General features: G+C 43.4%; 1 long non-coding RNA gene across 6 annotated transcripts in view; it reads left to right on the top strand.

Annotated features, from left to right (window-relative positions):
- Positions 1–23,557, top strand: part of LOC118661884 — a 51,801-nt gene that overhangs the window by 17,788 nt on the left and 10,456 nt on the right. The window contains exons 2-4 of one of the 6 annotated variants that reach the window (XR_004969552.1): positions 1,158–1,336; positions 17,899–17,980; positions 23,064–23,210. This is a non-coding gene — a long non-coding RNA (uncharacterized LOC118661884). Of the gene's footprint in view, positions 1–1,157; positions 1,337–8,971; positions 9,036–17,898; positions 18,006–23,023; positions 23,211–23,557 lie in introns of those variants that run through there. The other 5 variants (XR_004969523.1, XR_004969560.1, XR_004969531.1 and 2 more) reach the window with 5 other exon arrangements.

The raw sequence follows: 23,557 nt of genomic DNA, 5'->3' as shown, positions 1-23,557 counted from the left end.
TGCCTCCTTTGTCAAATATTAATTGAGCATATTGGTTCGGGCCGATTTCTGGGCTCTCTATTCTATTCCATTGATCTATATGCCTATTCTTGTGCCAGTACCAGGCAGTTTTGAGAACAGTGGCTTTGTAATACATCTTGATATCTGGTATTGAGATCCCACCTACTTTGGTCTTTTTCAGGATTGCTGCAGCTATTCGAGGTCTTTTTTTATTCCAGATGAATTTTTGGAGAGTTCGTTCTAGATCTCTGAAGTATGCCATTGGTATTTTAATGGGAAGTGCGTTGAATTTATAGATTGCTTTGGGTAGTATGGACATTTTAATGATGTTGATTCTACCAATCCATGAACACGGTATGTTCTTCCATCTGTTTATGTCTTCCTCTATATCTTTTTTCAACGTCCTGTAGTTTTCTGAGTAGAGGTCTTTTACCTCTTTAGTTAAGTTTATTCCTAGGTAGCTTAATTTTTTTGGTGCGATGGTAAACGGGATTGTTTTTATAATCTCTCTTTCTGAAAGTTCACTATTGGTGTATAGAAATGCCTCGGATTTCTTGGGGTTAATTTTGTATCCTGCTACATTGCCAAATTCATGTATTAAGTCCAGTAGCTTTTGATGGAGTCTCTAGGGTTTTGTATGTATAATATCATGTCGTCTGCAAATAAGGACAGTTTTACTTCCTCTTTTCCAATTTGGATGCCTTTTATTTCTTCTTCTTGCCGAATTGCAATGGCTAACACTTCCAGTACTATGTTGAACAGGAGTGGTGAGAGGGGGCATCCCTGTCTTGTTCCTGTTCTTAGGGGAAATGGTGTTAGTTTTTGTCCATTGAGTATGATGTTGGCTGTGGGCCTGTCATATATGGCTTTTATTATGTTGAGGTATGATCCTTCTACTCCCACCTTGCTGAGAGCTTTTATCAAAAATGGGTGTTGAATGTTTTGTTATGTTGATTTCTTTCCTAGTATACCTAGTTGTTATTTTATATATTGGCACTGTATGTGAAAAATAGAGATTATTTCAGGGAGGATGATTTCGTTTTGCTTGGGGAAGGAAAGTAGGAGTACTCATGATCCTGGATCACTTGGATCTAGAAAGGTCTTGAGATTTTGAAGATGCATTCAGTTCCAGATTATTCTCATTCATCTTTTTTCAGAGTGTGGCCCATCCAAAGCCAGGACCTTTCTCCTTCGTAGACCCTGAACTCCTGCCTCCAGCTTTGGTCCCCTTTTCTTGTGAGTCTTTCGAAAGCTCTGCTCAAGTCTGAATTTTGGAATTGGCTCGTCAGCAGATGACCCTCTGGGAAAAGCAGCCCCAAATGCTAGAATTACCTGTGTAAGTTTACTTCTCCACAGTCCTGTAATTTGTCACTGCCTGGTTAGCATTCAGGTTTTTGTTTTGCCCAGCTTTTCTAGTTTTTAGTGAAAGAGTTGGTGTATATTAATCAGTTTGCCATTGCTGGAAATAATTGAGTTCTTTGTGATTCTAGCTTTCTGGTCCTCATAGATATTTTTAACTTTATAGGAATTATGCATTTAGTTTGCTTTCTTGTAAAGAGCTTTCAAATGCTATCTCACTTGTCAACATGTGTTGAGTTGGGTTTTGAGTACAAGTGCAAACACCGGGCTGGAATGAGTGGTGCCTAGTTCACCCCTAAGGAAACAGGGTACTGCAAATGTTTTGTGCTCTGCCTCAGAAATAAAAAAGTGCCAGCATTTATTTCTGGACTGTGATTCCTTCATAGAGGACTTCATACATGCCAATTCAAAGTTTAAATTTATGCCATGTGTGAATGAGTGCAAAATGCCCAAGTAAGAATGAGGAAAATATTTTCTTTTTCCAACCGTATTGAGATATCTCAAACAAATATGAAATACAATTTTTCTTCCAGTTTCCCAAAATATTTATCTGGCCTAGACAAGAATCAAGCATTTTAGGCCAAAAAGCATCTTGAAAATTTTATAAGGGATTTATAAAAGAAGGTATAGAAATTCTTTTTTGAACTTTAAGCCTATGTTATTATCAGGATATCTTATCCATGAATAAAATTTTAGTGCATTTTTACACCAGTGAAATAATTTAGGTGTTTCTATCTTATGAGTCAGTTATTTCTCTAATGTTTGTTTCATATTTGTAGTTTTTCAGCTGTGTAGTCATTCTATACTTATGTAACAGAGAAGAAGCAATTAAAAATAGCTGTCATTATTTTTAGTTTTCAACTTGTATTTATAATTTGCTACAAATATTCTAGCATCACTACATTGCCAAGGACTTTAATTCAAGCCTTTAAATATTTAATAAAATCATTTTTGAAAACTGAAATTATTTGATATTATCTTGATTGCTCTGAACAAAGACAGTACTTCAAACTTCTTGTTGCTTCAAGATGAAAGTTAGGTTAAGTAATCTTTGAGTTTAAATGTGGTTAAAATGTTTCTTAATTCTAAAACCCTTTGTAGTACCTATTTTTCAAGCAATATTAGCTATATTTGATCTTCTAGATCAGTGGTTCTCAACCTTCCTAATGCCGTGACCCTTTAATACACTTCCTCATGTTGTGGTGACCCCCAACCATAAAATTATTTTCGTTGCTACTTCATAACTGTAATTTTGCTACTGCTATGAATCATAATGTAAATATCTGATATGCAGGATATATTTTCATTGTTACAAATTGAACATAATTAAAGCATAGTGATTAGTCACAAAAACAATATGTAATTATATATGTGTTTTCCGATAGTCTTAGGCGACCCCTGTGAAAGGGTCATTCACCCCCCAAAGGGGTCTCAACCCACAGGTTGAGAACCGCTGTTCTAGATGATGAAAGATTCGACTATGATTATGTACTAGAGTACATATAAATATGTATGGCACCATCCTGGAATAAATCTTATTAATAGATTTATAAAATACATGCAGCATGATTTAGGAGAAATATTTTAGGTCATTGAATTTAGTTACATAAGCTAGTTTGTTTTAAATTCTGTGTAATTAAATCTGTCTTGCTTTTTTTAAAAAAAGTTCATTACACTGGGAAGTGTTGAGTATTTTTTTTCCAAGACCATCAAAAGCATACCCAATCACACATTAAGGAGAAATTTGAAATACTAGTTTAGCCTTTCAACTTAATGACAGTTGTTATCATCATGTAATTTTCTTAACTGTACTTGAGAACCTTAATAATACTCTACTATTTGATTTGGCTAACATGTTTCTTATAGTACCTCCTTAGTTCAGATGCAATTATTTCCACTGATACGGAATAAACTATGAAGTAAAGGAACCTGGCATGTATTAGTAATCAATAAACATCACTTTCTTTCCATTACTCCTTAAGTCCTCCCGCTATCTTAGCCAATGATTTTAAAGATATTAATAGAAATAGTACCAAGAAAAATGTAAGAGCTCAGCTTCCACATAAATCTTTAATCCTATTTTCCTAAAAATAAGATTAAAATTAATGCAAAATGTTGTAGGCAGAATTCTAAGATGGCCCTAAGATTCCTGCGCCCTTGAGTATACATCCTGTATACTCCTCGGTCTTTTAGTGTGACCAGTCCTGTGAGGAATCTGATGGAATCATCACTCTCCTTAAATGGCAAAGGTGGTAGTTGAATCATTCCTTTCATTGTTAGGACCTAAGACTTCTTAGCAGACTAGAGAGAAAAATTCCTGCCCTCGTAGAAGTAGCTGCCATGTTGTGAAGGGCCTTGTGGCTAGGACCTGAGGGTGACTTCTAAGAGCTGCGAGCAGTTCCTACTAACAACTAGCAAGAAATCAGGGACCCAGTTCCAGCTAAAAAGAAACTGTGAGGTAATAGAATTGACCCTTGAACAACATTGTTTGAGTAGTGTGGGTCCACTTACATGTGGATTTTTCCCCAATAAATACTGTCAGCCCTTTATATCTGCAGGTTTGCATCCGTGGATTAGACCAGACAGGGATCGAAAACAGTATTTTCACATTCCCAAAGGCAGTTTCCCTGTTTCAAATATAAAGCTGTTTCGTGTTTCGAATCTAAAGCTGTTTTCGGAGGAGGAGACCAATTACAGACACAGACGCACAAAATTATTTTCATTAAACCTAAAATATATACAAATATAAGTTTTCTGCTATATAAATTAATGTTTTTAGATCAAGAAGTTTTATTTTTTAAAGAAAACTTAGAACTACATTTCTAGTTGTTCTGTTTCTAGATCAGTAATTAGAATGCCTGCCCAACCTTTCTTTTTTTACTACTATAACAGCTGTAATTAATATAAATCCATAATTGACCTAGTGCATGTGGTAGTATTTTCTTGACACATGAAAAATAGCTTACTGGCAATGGATATTTGACAGCACATACAAAATTATTTTTTGCTCTTACTCATAGGAAGAGAAAAGGTAAAAAATTACTTTATTCATTAAGAGTATTATAAAGCAGCCCTGACTGGTTTGGCTCAGTGGATAGAGCGTCAGCCTGCGGACTGAGGGGTCCCAGGTTTGATTCCAGTCGAGGGCATGTACCTTGGTTTCGGGCACATCCCCAGTAGGGGGTGTGCAGGAGGCAGCTGATCAATGTTTCTAAGTCTCTATCCCTCTCCCCTCCTCTCTGTAAAAAAAAAAAATCAATAAAATATATTTTAAAAATAGAGTATTATAAAGCCCTTTATAGTATGCTAAAAAAAACCTAGAATGTCTTTTTCATTAATATGTTTGTCATTAATATGTTTTTTTAAAGGCCAAAGAAATAATTTTTTTCTTGGACTATTATAAGGTTATTGTATTACTTCAGTTTATAGAGTAATTAGTGAAAACCAAAGTTTAATAAAATTGAATGAGTTAAAAAATTAATCCCTAAGCCATTATAAAACTTTTATAGATAAAAACATTTTTTTTATAAAAACTGGCTTCTGCTTCCAGCCAAGATGGAGTAATGGGAACTGGACTTACTCTCTCATGTAATAACTAAAATACCAAACAGTATGAACAAAAAAAACACAAAAAAGCAGTTTTCATGAATTTGGACCTAAGAGAAAAAAGAAGTGAGCCCTATGGTTTCCCAGCTTACTGCTTGAGAGTCTCCAGCTGCAGCTCAGGAAAGAAATAAAAGGACTTCCTGAATTAAGAAAATGGAAACCAAGACTCAGTGGTTTGCATTGCAGAATACTGGAGAAGGAGGGAGGTACACAGGTAGAGTATAGTTGGATCATATTTCTAAACCATTCTGCCATTTCTGCCTTTTAATTGGAGAGCTTAATCTGTTTTCATTTAAAACAGTTACTGATTACTTCTGCCATTTTGCTATTTGTTTATGTTGGTTTTTTTTCTTTCCACAATTCCTCTATACTGCCTTCTTTACTGTTTCTTTGTTCTAACATACTATTTTGATTCTCTTCTTATTTACTTTTCTGTATTTTGTTTTTACTTAGTGGTTATACTGGTGATTAAAATTAACATCTTAAATTTATAACAACCTAGTTTGAATGAATAGCAATTTAGCTTCAATAGAATTCAAAATCTATGTTCTTATATAGTTCTGTCCCCATTTTATGTTCAAATTATCACAGATTACATCTATTATATATGTGTGGCCATTACATAGATTTATAATTATTAATTTATGCATTCATCTCTTAAATCATATAGAAAATAAAATAAGATTTATAAACAAGATTTACTAGCTTTTCCGTTTACTCAGGTAGTTACCTTTATTGGTGTTCTTTATTTCTTCTTATGGCTTTGAGTAATGTATATGGTCTTTTCATTCTAGACTGAAGGTTTCCTTTAGCATTTCTTGTAGGACAGGTCCATGGGTGACTACCTGAGGTTTTGTTTATTTACAGAAGTCCTACTGCTCCTTCATTTTATGAAGGACTAGAGGCCTGGTGCATGAACTTCGTGCACTGACGGGAGGGGTTCCCTCAGCCTGGCCTGCACCCTCTTGCAGTCAGGAGCCCTTGGGGGATGTCCGACTGGCGGCCTAAGCCAGCAGTGGGTGCTAGCGGCAGCTCCGGCACCAGCAGCAGGTGTGAGTGCCAGGCAGGACCGCGGTGCACAGGAGCAAAGAATATTCAGTAACCATCAGAGGCTCGCCCCAATGACAGTGACCGGTGCCCTGCCTTGGTCTGGCACCCCTACTTACCTGCTTCACCATCCCACCACGGCCGATGCCTGCCATGGTCTGTTCTCTGCTGCCTGTTGCCGATGACCACTATGTTCCGCGTGCACCCCCGGGCGGTCAGAGCATGTCATAGTGACCAGTTGTTCGGTTGTTCTGCCATTCGGTCTATTTGCATATTAGGGTTTATTATATACACGAGGCCCGGTGCACGGAATTTGTGCACAGAGGGGGGGGGTTCCTCAGCCTGGCCTGCACCCTCTCCAATCTGGGACCCCTAGGGGGATGTCTGACTGCTGGTAGTTGGACATCCCTCTTGCAATCTGGGACAACTGGCTCCTAACCACTCGCCTGCCTGCCTGCCTGATTGCCCCTAACCCCTCTGCCTGCCAGCCTGATCGCCCCTACCTTGCCCCTCTGCCGGCCTGATCACCCCTACCTTTTCCCCCCTGCCAGCCTGATCGCCCCTAACTGCCCTCCCCTGCCAGTCTGATCTCGCACAAACTGCCCTCCTCTGCTGGCCTGATCTCGCCCCCCACTGCCCTCCCCTGCTGGCCTGGTCGCCCCCAACTGCCCTCTTCTTCCAGCCTGATTGCCCCTAAGTGCCTCTGCCTCGGCCCCCACCACCATGGCTTTGTCTGGAAGGAAGTCGGACGTCTGGAAGATAGCCAGTCAACCCGGTCTAATTAGCATATTACCCTTATATTAGTATAGATAGATTATATAGGATAAGATTGCTTAAATGGGGGGGGGGGGTGTGGAGGCTTTTTTAGCAGGAAGAGATGCTCTTGGCAGACAAAAACACATAATCCCTATATTTGGATTGAGAGCCAGCCAAATGCACTATACTGCCAAACCAGTCATTAAAAAATTGAATCACTTTCTTACACCTTTCACCAAACAGCTGTTGCCCTTAAAACCCATCCTCAGCTCCCACCTTAGGTTCTGCCTTCGCAGTTCACCCAGATTTGGTTCTGATTGGTCGGTTTCTATGCCAGTCAGCATCAAAAGCCCCACCTCCTAGGCAGCCATTGGCTCCTCATAATTCACCCAGATTTGGTTCTGATTGATTGGTTTCTATGCCAGTCAGCATCTCTGGGCCTATCTCTGGGCCTGATCAAAGACACGGGGCTGATCAGCAGCTGCCCCAGGCTGCTGGCCAGCAGGCTGAACTGCTAACGTCTGGGAGAGAGATAGGGAGGTTTGGCTGCTGGCGAGGCCGGAGAGAGAAGCAGGGTTTGATCACCCTGCTTCTCTCTCCAGCCTCGCCAGCAAGCACTGCTGCTGCTGATCAGCCCCACCTCTCTCTCTCTCTGAGAGGTCAGCAGTTCAGCCTGCTCGCCAGCTGCGCACGCAGCCTGACATTCGGTCAAGCCTCCAGTTGTGGATGTTACGACCCTGGCTCTTTATATACACACACGCTAGGGGTCTAGTGCATGAATTCGTGCACCTTGAAAGGAACTGTGGGTCATGAGGCTGCGGTGGGCACAGGGGTGGGTCTTGGCCAATCCTCCATGCTCCCACCTAGTCCCTCCCACTGCGGCCCCTGGTCCCCTCTCTGCCAGCAGCCCCGCTCCCACTGCTGCCACTCCCATGCGCTGACGGTGCTGGCCCCACTTGTACCTGCTGACAGCGTGGAGTGATTGGGGCTGGCATCAGCAGCAGGTGTGAATGGTGGCTGCTGCCCTGATCACCCCTCAGGAGCAGGGGGAGGTGGAGAAGCCCTCAGGAGCGATTGGGGCCGGCAGCTGCCTCTCGCACCCGCTGCTGGTACCAGCCCCAATCACTGCATGCCATCAGTGAGTGCGAGCACCGGGTGGGACTGTGGTGCACAGGAGCAAAGAATTTTCAGTAACCACCCTGATGACAGCAACTGGCACTCCGCCTTGGTCTGGTGCCCCTGCTCACCTGCTCCACCATCCTGCCGAGGCCAACACCCACCATGTTCTGCACACACCCCCTGGTGGTCAGCGCACATCATAGCGAACAGTTGTTCAGTTATTTGCCGTTTATTCTATTTGCATATTGTGGTTTTGTGTGTGTGTATACATATATGTGTATATATATATATATGTATATGTATATGTGTGTGTATATATATATATATATATATATATATATATATATATATATATATAGTTTTACCAGATACAGTATTCTTGTTTGACAGGTTTTTCTTTATTTTCAGCACTTTAAGTACATTATCTACTGCCTCTGGCATCCATTGTTTCTGATAAGAAATTAGCTGTCGATCTTATTGAGGATTCCTTGTACACAATAAATTACTTTTTTCTTGGTGCTTTCAAGACACTTTGGCTTTAATGGTTTAATTATAATTTTTTTTACTATAAATCTCTTTGAACTTATCATAACTGGAATTTGGTGAGTTTCTTGAATGTGTACATTTATGTCTGTCACTAAATTTGGGGAATTTTCAGCCATTATTTCTTCAGCTATTCTTTTTACCCCCCATTTTTGTTCTTTTCTTCTTGGACTTCTATTATGTGTATTTTGGTAAGTTTGATCATCTATCAAGTTCTGTCCCCTTTTCCTCTTTTTTTATTTTTTTCCTGCTCTCCAAACTGGATAACCTCAATTTATTTAGCTTAAAGCTCACTGACTCTGCATGCTCAAATCTTGTATTATGCCCTTCCAGTGAATTTTTTAATTTTAATTGTTATAATTTTCTGCTCCAAATTATGTGTTTCCTATTTATGGTTTTTATCTATATATTGATACTCTCTACACTGTTCTTTGTCTGTGGCTAAGGGGATTTCTTGGTGCCAAGTTATGTTAGCCTAGGGATGGAATGACACTGGTAAAATGCTTCTTACATTTTTCTCTGCAGTCATCCTGGGTTTTTGTGATTTACTGGGTTCTGCAGTTTCTTACTTATACTTCAGAGTCTTCTCAGAGCTATTTTAATCTGTGAGTAGTTGTTAAATTATTGTTTTTGTGGAGATCTAGGGTTAGACCTTCAGCCACCTTGCTGATGTCCCTATTTATATCTTCTTTATTATATTCTTCTTCTTATATAAAATATACTTTTCATCTTTATATTTTATATTTATACTAGAGGCCTGGTGCACAAAATTCGTGCACTGGGGGTCCCCTCAGCTCAGCCTGCACCCTCTCCAATCTGGGACCCCTTGGGGGATGTCTGATTGGGCCTAAACTGGCAGTCGGATATCCTTCTCACAATCCAGGACCACTGGCTCCTAACTGCACACCTGCCTGCCTGCCTGATCACCCCTAACCACCTCTGCCTGCCAACCTGATCGCCCCTAACTGCCCCCCTGCCATCCTGGTCACCCCCAACTGCCCCCCTCTGCCGACCTGGTCACCCCTAACTGCCTCCCCTGCCAGCCTGGTTGCCCCTAACTTCCCTCTCCCCCCCTCCCCGTCAGCCTGGTCACCCCACACAGCCTGCTGCTCAGTCATTTGGTCATCCCTCACTAACGCTACTGCTGGACTGGTCACCCCATGCAGCCTGCTACTTAGTTGTTTGGTGATCCCTCACTAATCCCCCTACTGCCTGGTTGTCCCATGCAGCCTGGTGTTCAGTCATTTGGTCATCCCTCACTAACCCCCCTGCCAGCCTGGTCATCTCACTCAGCCTGTTTGGTTATCTGTTCAGTTGTTTCGGATGTGATGGCTCCTGGCTCTTTTATATATAGATCTTTATTTAAATGTTTAGTCAAATATTTTACAATAAAAATTGAGTTCACTTTTTTATTTTTTTAAATTGACATAGCTACCTAATGTAGAACATATTGATTTGAACATTTATATTGTATATGATTGCCATTATAGCATTAGCTAACACTTCTGTCATATCATATAATTGTTGTTTCTTCTATCATGGGAATAATTAAGATCCAATCTCTTGCAAATTTAATGTTTATAGTACAGTTTAGTTGTCTGTAGTCACTGTACTGTGTATTAGATCTTCGGACTTATTTATCTCTGAGTTGCAAATATTCACTCTTAATAGCTCTCCCCTTCCCCTACCCCAGTCCCTAGTAACCACCATTTTACTCTGTTTTTTGTTGTTGCTTTTTAAAAATATGTTTTTATTGATTCCAGAGAGATGATGGGAGAAGGAGAGAGAGATAGAAATATCAATGGTGAGAGGGAATCATTGATTGGCTGCCTCCTGCACACTCCCTACTGAGGATATAGCCTGAAACCCAGGCATGTGCCCTGACCAGGAGTCAAACTGTGACCTCTTGATTCATAAGTCGATGCTAAACCACTGAGCCACACCTACCTGGCTTACTCTCTGATTTTTAAGTTTAGTTCTCTTTAGATTACACATATAAGAAATATCACATAGTTGTCTTTCTCTGTCTAACTTATCTCACTTAGCATGGTGTCCTCAAGGCCCATATATGGTAGAGAGTAAATACCCTGCTCATTTAAATGAAAGGAGAACAATGGTGGATATTGTTTAATTTTGCCTGTATAGGATATACATATATATATGTGTGTGTATATATATATCTCCTATCAAATAATAGACAAAGATGCAAATTGACCATACTTTTGCTATGCCCACCATTGGCTAATCAGAGCAATATGCAAATTAACCGCCAACAAAGATGGTGGCTAATTTGCATATACCGGCTGGGAGCAAAGACTGAAGACACTGTAGAAGGAAGCCAAGCAACGGAGCCGAGGTAGTGGAGACGGGCGGGGTAGGAGTGGCAGAGAAGGGCGGGGTAGGAGCAGCAGAGAAACCCTATTCTTGTAGGAATCTTTCTGCAACGGGCCTCTAGTATATATTATATATATACTAGAGGCCCAGTGCACAAAAATTTGTGCACTGGCGGGGGCGGGTATCCCTCAGCCCCACTTGTGCCCTCTCACAGTCTGGGACCCCTCAGGAGATAATGACCTGCTGGCTTAGGCCTGCTTCCGGGTGGCAGAGGGCAAGCCCAATCCCTAGGTGCAGCCCCTGGTCCAGCTCAGAGCAGGGCTGATTGGGGAGTTGGGGCACCACCCCCTGTCATGCACAGAGCAGGGCAGATCAGGAGGTTGCGATGCCACCCTCAGTCACGCTCAGGGTAGGGCCGATTGGGGGGCTGGTGTGCTGCCCCCTGTCACACTCAAGGCAGGGTCGATGGGGAGATTGCGGCGCCACCCCCTGTCACACACAGAGCAGGGCAGATCAGGGGGTTGTGGCACTACCCCTGTCACATACAGAGCCGGCCGATCAGGGGGTTGGTTGGGGTGCTGCCCCCTGCCACGCACAGAGCAGGGCCCATCAGGGGGGTTGGGGCTCCATACACTGTCACACACAGAGCAGGGTCGATCAAGGGGTTAGGGAGCTCCCCCCTGTCACCCACAGAGCAGGGCCGATCAGGGGGTTGGGGAGATCCCCCTACCATGCACAGAGCAGGGCGGATCAGGAAGTTGCGATGCCACCCTAAGTCACACTCAGGGTAGGGCCGATTGGGGGTTGGGGCGCCACCCCCCTGTTACACTCAAGGCAGGGCCGATGGGGAGGTTGCGGCTCCACCCTGTCACACACAGAGCAGGGCCGATCAGGGGGTTGAGGCGCCTTCCCCTGTCATGAACAGAGCAGGGCAGATAGGGAGGTTGTGACCCTGCCCTCTGTCACACACAGAGCTGCAAGGCGATCAGGGGGTTTGGGCGCTGCCCCCTGTCACGCTGCTCCAGGGCCCAGGAGGCCTTGTGGCTCCGCTGATCCCAGTGCTGGGAGGCCTCACGGCTCCGCTTGACACAGGGGCAGTGAGGCCTCGCTGCTCTGCTGATCCCAGTGCCGGGAGGCCTCGCGGCTCTGCTGATTCCAGTGCCAGGAAGCCTCACAGCTCCGCTGATCCCAGGTTCGGGAGGCCTCGTAGCTCTGCTTATCCCAGGCTGGGAGGCCTCACGGCTCCACTGATCCCGGTGCTGGGAGGCCTCACGGCTCCACTTGACACAGGGGCAATGAGGCCTCACAGCTCCACTGATCCCGATGCCAAGAGGCCTTGCGGCTCCGCTGATCCCGGTGCTGGGAGGCCTCACGGCTCCGCTTGACACCGGGGCAGTGAGGCCTCGCTGATCAGCTGATTCCAGTGCCAAGAGGCCTCACAGCTCTGCTGATCCCGGGTTCGGGAGGCCTCGCGGCTCTGCTGATCCCTGGTTCGGGAGGCCTCGAAGCTCTGCTTATCCCAGGCTGGGAGGTCTCGCAGCTCCATTGATCCTGGTGCTGGGAGGCCTCACGGCTCCACTTGACACAGGGGCAGTGAGGCCTCACGGCTCCACTGATCCCGATGCCAGGAGGCCTTGCGGTCCGCTGATCCTGGTGCTGGGAGGCATATTACCCTTTTACTATATAGGATAGAGGCCTGGTGCATGGGTGGGGGCTGGCTGGTTTGCCCTGAGGGGTGTCCTGGATCAGGGTGGGGGTCCTGCTTGGGTGCCTGGCCAGCCTGGATGAGGGGATGATGGCTGTTTTCAGCTAGTCACACCCCCTTCAGGGTGGGGGTCCCCACTGGGGTGCCTGGCCAGTCTGGGTGAGGGGCTGAGGGCCGTTTTCAGGCTGGTGGATGACTGAAGCTCCCAACCTCTCTTTTATTTCTTTTTTCTTTTTTATTCTGGGATTTTATTTAGCTTCTATGGCTGTCACTGGAGCTGAGAGCCGTCTTTAGCTCTGAGGCTCGGCTCCAGCTCTGAGACCTCGGCTGCTGAAAGCAGGTTTCTGGACTTTGTTTACCTTCTGTATTTGAAACTTTGTTGCGACTTCAGCTCTGAGATCCCTGCTGACTGAAAGCAGGTTTCTGGGGTTTTGTTTAGCTTCTATATTTGTAACAATGTTTCTTAGAGAGCAGCTCAGAGCCCAGCAGGCAGGCGGGGAACCTGGCTTCCTCCGTCACTGGAGCAAGCAAGCCTCCATGTTCACGTCAGCTGCCTGGCTGCCGGCCGCCATCTTGGTTGGCAGTTAATTTGCATATCTCGCTGATTAGCCAATGGGAAGGGTAGCAAAGTTACAGCTAATTACCATGTTTCTCTTTTATTAGATAGGATATATATATATATATATATATATATGCCATAAATATATATATATGCTAGATGTAACACCAGAAAAAAAAATGCTTCAAATATTATAAAGTAATAATACTTGGCCCTGAAATGTATCAATAAATTGCTATGCATTTTTGACATAACAACCATTATGATGTATATTTCCTGGCATAAATATTATCTACAAAGAGTTTATAGTTGTGATTAAGAAAATAATTTACATAATTAGTCTTTGATAGAAAAATTTTAGAAATTTATTTAACAGTAATATCTACTTATATAAAAACCCTGGTGTAACATCACGGCCAGAACTGCAACCAACTGGAAGGAAGTCAGTCCTGCAGGGGTTGTCTTGGAAACAGCTGCACCCTCCCCCCGAGCTGTTTCCTGGAGCTGTTTCCTGTAAGGGCTGGGTTTGAGGCAGGAACCTGCCCTCGGAGCTTGGAGGCATATCTTTATAAAGTGTGCCACGCCAGCACAGCCAATGGTGAACCTGAGTGGGGGCAGCTGAAAGGCTTAGAAAAGACAGACAAGAGAATGAAATCTGGGTCTTGGTTGGATGCTGCTTCTCTGCGAGACAGCGACCATGCCCACAGCCGTGTCTTTATTTTATAGCAGATGCCACGAGGCAAAGTAAGGGCGTGACCAAGATGTTTACAACATTCTCCTGGGTTTCAATCCTACTCAACTACATGCACCTGAACTCTATCAAGCCTACATCACTTAGGCACATGGGGCCACATATTTGGACCATAGGCTCAAGCTTACAACTATAGCTGTTGGCTATAATTGTGCTGGGAGGGCCCTGCCCTCCAAGCTGGGACTTGCACGTGGCAATGAGAGGATTGTGCCCTCTCATCAGACCAAGGCTTGAACCTATCCAAAACACTGTAGCGGCTCCCTACAATAAAGTTTTAATACATTATACTAGAGGATGTGGTGATACTGTTTTACCCACAGCATCTACAGGAATTGCTGCAAATTTACTTCTCAGTGGAAGAACCTTTCATTCCCAATATAAATGACCAATTCAAGCACTCTGAAAGTGTTTTCACTCTCAATGTGGTGTACAGGGAGATATTAGAATAAGTTTAATCAATTTATCAGTCACTGTTTGCATCACTGTTGTTTTTATATCATGCTTTTGTTGTTTTCATATCATGTTTTTGTCGTTTTTACATCATGCCTCTGTTGTTATATCCTTTTGTTACTGTTTATTTATTAATAAAATAGAGGCCTGGTGCACAAAAAATTTGTGCGCTTGCAGGGGGAGGGGGGACCCTCAGCCTGGCCTGTGCCCTCTCGCAGTCTGGGACCCCTCAGGGAATTACCACCTGCTGGCTTAGGCCCACTCCCCGGGGGATTGGGCCTAAGATGGCAATCAGACATCCCTCTGGCAGCCCGGCAGCCCTCAGGGGATGTCCACTTGCCAGCGGGGAGCAGACCTAAACTGTAGCCAGACATCCTTAGCACTGCTGAGGAGGCAGGAGAGGCTCCCACCACCACCGCTGTACTGGCAGCCATCAGCCTGACTTGTGGCTGAGCAGAGCTCCTCCCATGTGAGAGCGCCCTGACCACCAGAGGGCAGCTCCTTCATTGAGCGTCTGCCCCCTGGTGGTCAGTGTATGTCATAATGACCAGTCATTCCCAGTCTTTCTGCTGTTAGGGTCAGTTTGCATATTACCCTTTTACTATATAGGATAGAGGCCTCGTGTACTGGTGGGGGCTGGCTGGTTTGCCCTGAAGGGTGTCCCGGATCAGGGTGGGGGTCCCGCTTGGGTGCCTAGCCAGCCTGGATGAGGGGATGATGGCTGTTTGCAGCTGGTCACACCCCCTTCAGGGTGGGGGTCCCCACTGGGGTGCCTGGCCAGTCTGGGTGAGGGACTGAGGGCCGTTTTTAGGCTGGCGGGTGACTGAAACTCCCAACCTCTCCTTTTTTTCTTTTCTTTTTTTTTATTCTGGGATTTATTTACCTTCTATGGCTGCCACTGGAGCTGAGAGCTGGCTTTAGCTCTGAGGCTCGGCTCCAGCTCTGAGACCTCAGTTTGTTTGGCTTCTATAATTGAAACACTGTTGCAACTCCAGCTCTGAGGCCCGGCTGGCTGAAAGCAGGTTTCTGTGGTTTGTTTAGCTTCTATAATGGCAACATTGTTTCTTAGACTGCAGCTCAGAGGCCGGCAGTGGCAGGCGGGGAACCTTGGCTTCCTCCATCACTGGAGCAAGCAAGCCTCCTGTTTGCTTCAGCTGCCTGGCTGCTGGCCGCCATCTTGTTTGGTAGTTAATTTGCATATCACCCTGACTAGCCAATGGGAAGTGTGTCGGAGGTATGGTTAATTACCATGTTTGTATATTCTTAGATAGGATTTATATATTATTTTCATATACATTTTACTAATTTCCTTTCATTTCTCACACTTCTATTATAGAGAAAGGGCAAATAGTAATATTAAAATATCTCTGCTAATTAATTCCCTCTTTTAAAAAAATATATTTTATTGATTTTTTACAGAGAGGAAGGGAGAGGGATAGAGAGTTAGAAACATCGATGAGAGAGAAACATCAATCAGCTGCCTCCTGCACACTTCCCACTGGGGGTGTGCCTGCAACCAAGGTACATGCCCTTGACTGGAATCGAACCCAGGATCCTTAAGTCCACAGGCCTATGCTCTAGCCACTGAGCCAAATCAGTTAGGGCAATAAATTCCCTTTTAATGTGCACAAATTTCGTGCACCGGGCTACCAGTTTGCTAATAAGAGTTGCAGTACTGCATATCTATACTAATAATAGAGGAATATTCAGATTGTCCCGGATGCTGTCACAGTAACAGTAACAATCAGCAGTCTTCCTGGGGTGACCAGGCCAGCAGGGGGGTTAGTGAGGGATGATCAAACAACTGAACAGCAGGCTGCATGGGGTGACCAGGCTGGCAGGGGAGGGAAGTCTAGGGTGACCAGGCCGGCGGGGGGAGGGGCAGTGAGGGCCAACCAGGCCAGCGGGGGGGGGGGGGGTTGGGCAGTAAGGGGCAACCAGGCCAGCAGGCAGAGGCAGTTAAGAGTGATCAGGCTGGTGGGGGGGGGGGGCAGTTAGGGGCAATCAGGCAGGCAGGCAGGTGAGCAGTAATGAGCCAGCAGTCCCAGATTGTGAGAGGGATGCCCAACTGCCAGTAATGATAAACCAGCAGTCGGACATCCCCAGAGAGGTCCTGAATTAGAGAGGGTGCAGGCTGGGCTGAGGGGACCTCCCCCCCCCCCCCCGCACAAATTTTGTGCACCGGGCCTCTAGTCCTTACAGAAAGGCAATGGTACTTTATGCTATTTGAAGCTTACCTTATGGCAGCCAGCAAGGCTGGATATTGGTCATAGGTTAGAATCACGATGTCAGTATTTGAGTAAATTAAAGCCATTATTTCAATTTTGATTGTGTGATTTTAGTATGGCAAGTGGATACATGAATGAATTTAGAGCCAAATCAGACATATAACAAAATATGGGAGTTTGCTTCATGTAAGAATGTCCTAGTAAAATTTTTCTAAGCTTTATTCTTGTAAGCCAGGAGGAAAGAGAATTAAACTTAAAAATACACATCCTCTTCTGGGCAGAGAGCGCCTGTCAGCAACAGAAAGAATATAGAGGGTTAATTGTGTGGTGTCACCTTAAAAGCAATTCAGCATGACCACAACAAACACTAACTTTTGGTAATTAGAAAACTATTTGTGTATAAAACCTAATTACTTTTGTTTTTTTCTGCTGCTTAATATTTCTGTACTGCTTCTGTTGACTAGGAATCTTATTCTTGAAAGGTCTGTATTCTCTGAAAATGATGGCATTAAGCTCTAGGTAGTGACTTCATAGAGCTTTCTAGAAGCTCATTAAAATGTTAATTATTCTTATGTGTGCCAAATGATATAAGAGCAATATGAGCCTGTGTCAGAATGTGCATTTTCCTCCACTGAGGAAATAACTCATCAGTTACTTGTGGAGGAAACATAAATGAGGCCTTATTTTGCAAGTTGTGGGGAATTGGCTTATGTCTCAAATTTCAGGTGCTATTGCCTCAATAATTTGATTCCTTTATCCCCCTTATGCTCCAGCTCCAATCCATCATCATGTCCTGTAGGCTGTTCTCCAGAGCATAGCCAAGGGGTCTGCTCGCCATCATCTCCAGTAATAATGCCCTGGCTCAAGTTGTCATCATCTCCTTGCTGCTCTCCTCACTTTTGATACTAACTTCCCCCTTTCCATGTACACACAGTAGTTACTATATTGGTCTGATAAGGCTTCCGGAACAAAATACGATAGATCTGGCAGCTTAGAGAACAGATTTATTTCTGTAAAGTTCTGAAGTCCAAGATCAAGATGCCACCAAGGTTGGTTCCTGGTAAGAGCTCTCTTCCTGGGTTGCAAATGGCTTCTTACTGTGTCCTCACATTGTGGAGGGAGAGATCTCTGGTGTTTCTTCAACTTCGTATAAGGACAACAGTCTTATTAGACAAGGTCCCCACCCTCATCACCTCATTTAACCTAATTAACTTCCAAATACAGTTACCTTGAGGGTCAAGGCTTCAATATATGAATTTGACAGGGAAACAATTCAGTCCATAACATTAAATGAATCTTTAAAAAGTTAAAATCAGATCATGTGGGGTCTTTTTCCTGTTTAAAATTCCCTAATGGCTTTCCTTCACTCTGAAAATGAATCCAAACTCCTTACCTTGACTTACAAAGCAGTATGTAATCAGGACTACCCATCTTAACCCAGGGCCATGTTGCACAACTCCAGGAGTCATGGGTCTCGTACAAGAGGATCATTTATGAGCAGACTTCCATCTGTACTACTTTCAGTAAGTCTTGATATAATATTGTCAGGTAAGCTTTCTGTTTGGTTACCTGCAGAGACAGATGGACCCTCCTCACCCAATGTTTGGTTTCGATGTCCAGATTGATGATCCACCCATACCCTCCTTGAGGGTATGACAAGGTTTATTACTTGCTTACTTGAGGTCTTTGGGGCGAGCAGGGCAGGCCTCCTATGCTTAAAGCAAGGGAAGGAGATTGGCATGGACTTTGATTGTGGTTAGGAGTTGGGGCTGGGGTGGCTAGGATAGGACTTTGACTAGTTTGAATCTCCTACCGAGAGTGCACATCCAGCTTTTCTTATTTGCTTGTCCAGATGTGGGCACAATGTGAAGTGGCCGGGGGGTGGGGAGTGGGGTGGGATGAGGCTTAGACATTCTCAGCAATCAAAAAACATCAAAAAATGAAGTCAGACTTCTTGTTACTCTCCCCTAGCTTCTTGTTCTTCAAGACATCTTGACATTTTGGCCCTTTGTTCTTCCATATAATTTTAAGGATCAGTATGTCAGGTTCTATAAAAAGACCTATTAGGAATTTTATCAGAATTACATTGACTCTATATACGAGTTAGGAAAATCTGACATCTTTAGATATTGAGTGAACAGTGTGTGTCTAAATTTTAAAAAACTTTCAATAAAAATAACTTCCCCCAATCTTTTAATATTTAGTCATAGCTATGTTATACTTGTGGTACTTTTAAAAAATTCTGTTATATGAAATTACTTTAACACATTGATTCTGTAGTCAGTGACCTTGTTAAATTCTCTCTCATTTTATCAGTAGATTCACTTGTCTTTTCTATGTAAAGAATCATAGCATCTGCAAATAAGGACAGTTGGATATCTCTCTCCCCAGTGTTTACAGTACCATTTTCTGTTTCTGCTCTCACTGCACTGGCGATGCCTGCCAGTACTCCATTGACAAGAAATGATGCTAGAAGGCATCCTGATCCTGTTTGTGATCTTAACAGGAAAAATGATGTCTCCTCTAAGTGTTTTCTGAATGCCTCTTATCAGGTTATAGAAGTTGCCTTGTATTCCTAGTTTGTTAAGAATTGTTATCAAGAATAGGTGTGCAGTTGTCAAAACTGTCTTTTTTGCCTGTTAGTGTACTTTTCTGTTGACAGCCAGACGTGATGTGCTGGGTAAAAGGAACTCTGGTAAATAGGTTTCTATTAATGTGGTGGTAAAGTGCAGGAGGAGGGAAAGTGGTCCATAGTTCTATGATTAGCTCTCAGTCTTTAGTAACGTGTGGTCCTGCGCTGTGAACTTTATGAGTGGTTCTCAGATTCTCTCCTCTGCCCCTCTTAGGTGGGAGAGGATAGCTAGAGGAGGCTGGAGTTATGTTTTCCCTTCCTGCACAGAATGCTAGAGGGGCTGGACTTGGGTACTTCCCTTATTTCACATGTCTAGAGTATGGTAGAGTTGGGTATTTCCCTTTGCTCAGGTTGGTCAAGCTTAAATACCCCCCTTGCCCCCCATCAGGTTAAGCTCTGGGAAACCAGTTTCTCTTGAGGGAAGGCCTTGTTGTGAAGAACAAAATGCTCTGGTGTATGTCAATATGACAACTTTTCCTTTCTCCCTGCCAGAAACAGGAGGGGATTTCCCCCCTGACATTCACTGTGAGAACCTGGTAGGGCTTCTGGAGGTTAAAATCACAAAAGTGTGCCCCCCTCCTCTCCACAGAGTTTTAAACTCAGACTTGCCCACATTGAGCCTCTAGCTCAGTGGTGCTCAACCTTGGTTCCCAGGTGATTCTAATGTGCAGCCAAGGTTGAGAACCACTGCTCTAGCGATTCATCAATTACAGTTTAGGATTTTTCTACCCTGGTATTGGTTCTAATGGATGTTTCTGCTCTAGTAAGTTGTAATTTTTTGTATTTGCCTGTCTTTGTAGTTTTTGGAGGACATTAGTTTGTATGTGACCCTACTTCTTCGATGGATCTAGGCAGAGTTGTTGATTTTTCAGGTTGCTCAGTTTTTTACTTGTTCTTAAAATGGAATGATGACTTCTACTAGTAAGCCCCTTCTATGCCCGACTGGAAAACAGAAGCTGTTTATGTAATTTGATGCTATTTTTTTATTTGCTTAAATTTTAGAATTATTATGCAAAGTTTATCCTAATGTGGTGACTCTCTTTTGCTCCTAATAATCCTCCTTATTCTATTGTAGTTTGTCTGATGTAGACTCATACTTTTTTTGAGTGGTATTTTACTGCTATATTACTATCCATTCTTTTACTTTCAGTGTTAAATAGTTTCAGTATTCTTGTGTCCCTGTAGGCAATTATGTTTTTTCCAGTCTTGTTATTTCTGCTTATTAACTGATGAGGTTAGTACATAAACATTTATTGTGATTATTTTTGTATTTGAACTTGTTGCTATTCTTTGCTTTTCTCCTGCCACCACACCTGCTGCTAGATAACCCTGAAATAGGGCCCACAGGCACAACAGCTCCACCCCTGTATGATGAAAGAATGGTCTCCCCCTCAAAAACCTGGGAGGGCACCCAATTTGGCTAGGGAGAATCCTGGGACAATTCCCTTTGAGGCAGTATCCTGTAGGTGGCATGAACCAGGAAGGTCAGCCTGCGGGCCACTACTAGGCCCATATTCCATTTTCCACTTCAGGTTTACTGAATTGGAAGAATTCCAACCTCTCATATTGTCAGAAAATGGCAGATCTTATCACCTCCATTTTTGCCACTCACCATCCAAGCTGGGCAGATATACAGGCTCTCTTTAACATCTTACTAATGGCAGATGAAAGGCAGCTAGTTATTAAATAAGGCTGATGAAGAGCCTCATCATCTCTATCAAGAGCATTTCAACAGGACCTCCAATCTTGTCAGAATGATTCCCTTGACAGAGCCCAACTGAGACCCCAATAGGGGGGGCCTAGCCTTCCTAGAACATTACAAAAGATGCATATCGGAAGGACTTTAAAAAGGGGTGCCTAAATGAAAGAGCTGGAACATGATATGTGCTGTTTAACAGAAACCAAAACAAGATCCTTCTGAAATTTTAAGAAAGGATCTAGCAGGCCTATTAAAATCACACTGAGGCTGACCCACAGGCACCAGAAAATGTCCCGAAGGTAAACATGACTTTTATTGGGCAAAGTGCCCCAGATAATCAGAAGAAAGCTCCAACACTTAGACGGGGCATTGGGAATGAATCCTTCCCAGCTGGAGGACATAGCTTCTAAAGTTTACCGTGCCCAGGAAACAAGAAAATAAGGCAAGCCGCCTTTTCCTTAGAAACTGTGTGGGGGAACCAGGAGAGGTGGGACCCGAAAGGAAAAGGGAGACTTATTAGGCACCTATCAATGTGCCTATTGCAAAGAGGAAGGCCATTGTAAACAGGACTATCCAGAACTAAAAAATAAAAGTAAAAAGGATAAAAACCCTAGCTTAGAAATGTTAGAAAGGAATGATGAATCTGATGACAAATGAGGAGGCCCAGGGGCTCCCCTATACACCTCCAGACCTATTCCTATTTCCCCACATGAGCCTCAGGTAAAATTGACAGTGGGGAACAAGCTAGTTGACTTCCTTGTAGATACAGAAGCTACATACTCAGTGCTAAATATAAAACTAACCACGAAAAGATCAGCTGTGGTGTCGGTCACTGCAGTGACTGGACAGTTACAAAAACAGGCGTTCCTTCAACATCAAGAATGACAGCTTGAGGATCAAAACTTATGCATAGTTTTCTCTACATGCCAGACTGCCCCATTCCATTGTTGGGCTGAGATTTACTTTGTAAATTGCATGCACAAATAATGTTTTCCCCTGAGGAGCACCAATTATGTTTAGGAGTCCTCCCGGAACATACTCTCCAGCTCCAGGTTGTCCTGACTTTCCCGGAAGGACCTGGTGGTTAATTTTTCCCACCCGAGATCTACAAGCAGGTTGATCAAACTGTTTGGACCAATGGGATCCCAGGGAAGGCAGTTAACATCCGACCTATAAAAATTAACTTAAAATAAGAGGCACGGATCCCATAGAAGAAACAATATCTGCTTTAAAAGGAAGCTTTAGAGGGAATTCAACCAGCATTGTAGAAACTCTTAAAATCAAGATCAATTCAGCCATGAAAGTTACCCTGTAATACCCCAATTTTGCCAATCAAATAGCCTCACTCTGATGAATATTGATTAGTATAGGGCCATCAACAACATTGTCCAGGACATTCATTCTATGGTGCTCAACCTTTATACTTTATTGGCCATGGTGCCCAAAGACAGCACATGGTTTTTAGTCCTAGACTTAAAGGATGCTTTTTTTCTGTATCCCAATAGAAGAACAGGCTCAACTACAAGCCACCTGAGAGCTGCCACTTCTTGGGGCTTTAATTCCCTACCTGGACTTTAAACCCTATTACACAGAACGAGATGAGGAATAGGCCTGTGAATGGGGATTCTCTAACACTGACTCTAATTCTTTATGGAAGATCAACACTAATGGTATGATCTCACATGCATCTTGGAGACCCAATCTACGTGGATGAGTGAGAAAATGAACCACACAATAAAGAAGACCCTCCTGAAAATATACCAGGAAACATTTGAAATGGGAGCAGGCATGCCCTATTGGCTTGTTCTGAATTTGGGAAGTGCCTTGAAGTGGGCTTAAATTAAGCCCTTTTCTAATAATTTATGGGAGATACTTTAAAATTTCTGTTTTAGGAACACCCCCTTTAGATTTAGAACAGTGATGGCGAACCTTTTGAGCTCAGCGTGTCAGCATTTTGAAAAACCCTAACTTAACTCTGGTGCCATGTCACATATAGAAATTTTTTGATATTTGCAACCATAGTAAAACAAAGACTTATATTTTTGATATTTATTTTATATATTTAAATGCCATTTAACAAAGAAAAATCAACCAAAAAAATGAGTTCGCGTGTCACCTCTGACACGCGTGTCATAGGTTCGCCATCACTGATTTAGAACATGAATCAAAAATCAAACAATACTTACAATATTTAGGGCAAACACTAACAACTTTGTACAATTTTGCTCAATGCAGGTCCACCTACCTATCTGATGAATCCTTATATCCATTACAGCTGGGAGACTGAGTCTTACTAAAGACCTGGAAGACTCAGGGTCCTGAACAGAAGTTAGCTGAGCAATGGACTGGATCTCTATAACGTACTGTTGACAACACTTCCCTAAGGCTCATGGGAAGCAAGTCTTGGATCCACCACACAAAGGTAAAGTGGGTGCTGCATGAGGTGAACTAGCGTCTTGCTGCTGCTGTTAATACTGCAAAGGAAAGCTAGACCTACAGTCCTGAAAGAGATGGAAAATTTCTGTTTTAGAAAAGGACAGTGCCCCCCAAAGCTAAGTGACAATTATTATTTTTTTTTTGACAATTGCTAAACTTTATGCTCATTTTGGGATTAATAATGCCTTTGTCTGCATATTTAAGACAGTTTCCCTTGGCAAACTTATCCTGCTATTGTGTGTGCCATCCAGAGCTCCACTCGGGATTAGATAATGGGGATACTTTAGTCTCTCTTTAGTTTCTCATTTCATTAAAATCCCCCTATATTACTAG

The sequence above is a fragment of the Myotis myotis genome, unplaced genomic scaffold (assembly GCF_014108235.1).
Source record: "Myotis myotis isolate mMyoMyo1 unplaced genomic scaffold, mMyoMyo1.p scaffold_m19_p_1, whole genome shotgun sequence".
Lineage (NCBI taxonomy): Eukaryota > Metazoa > Chordata > Mammalia > Chiroptera > Vespertilionidae > Myotis > Myotis myotis.
Note: the sequence above shows the minus strand (reverse complement) of the source record. Positions and strands in the feature narration are given on the sequence as shown.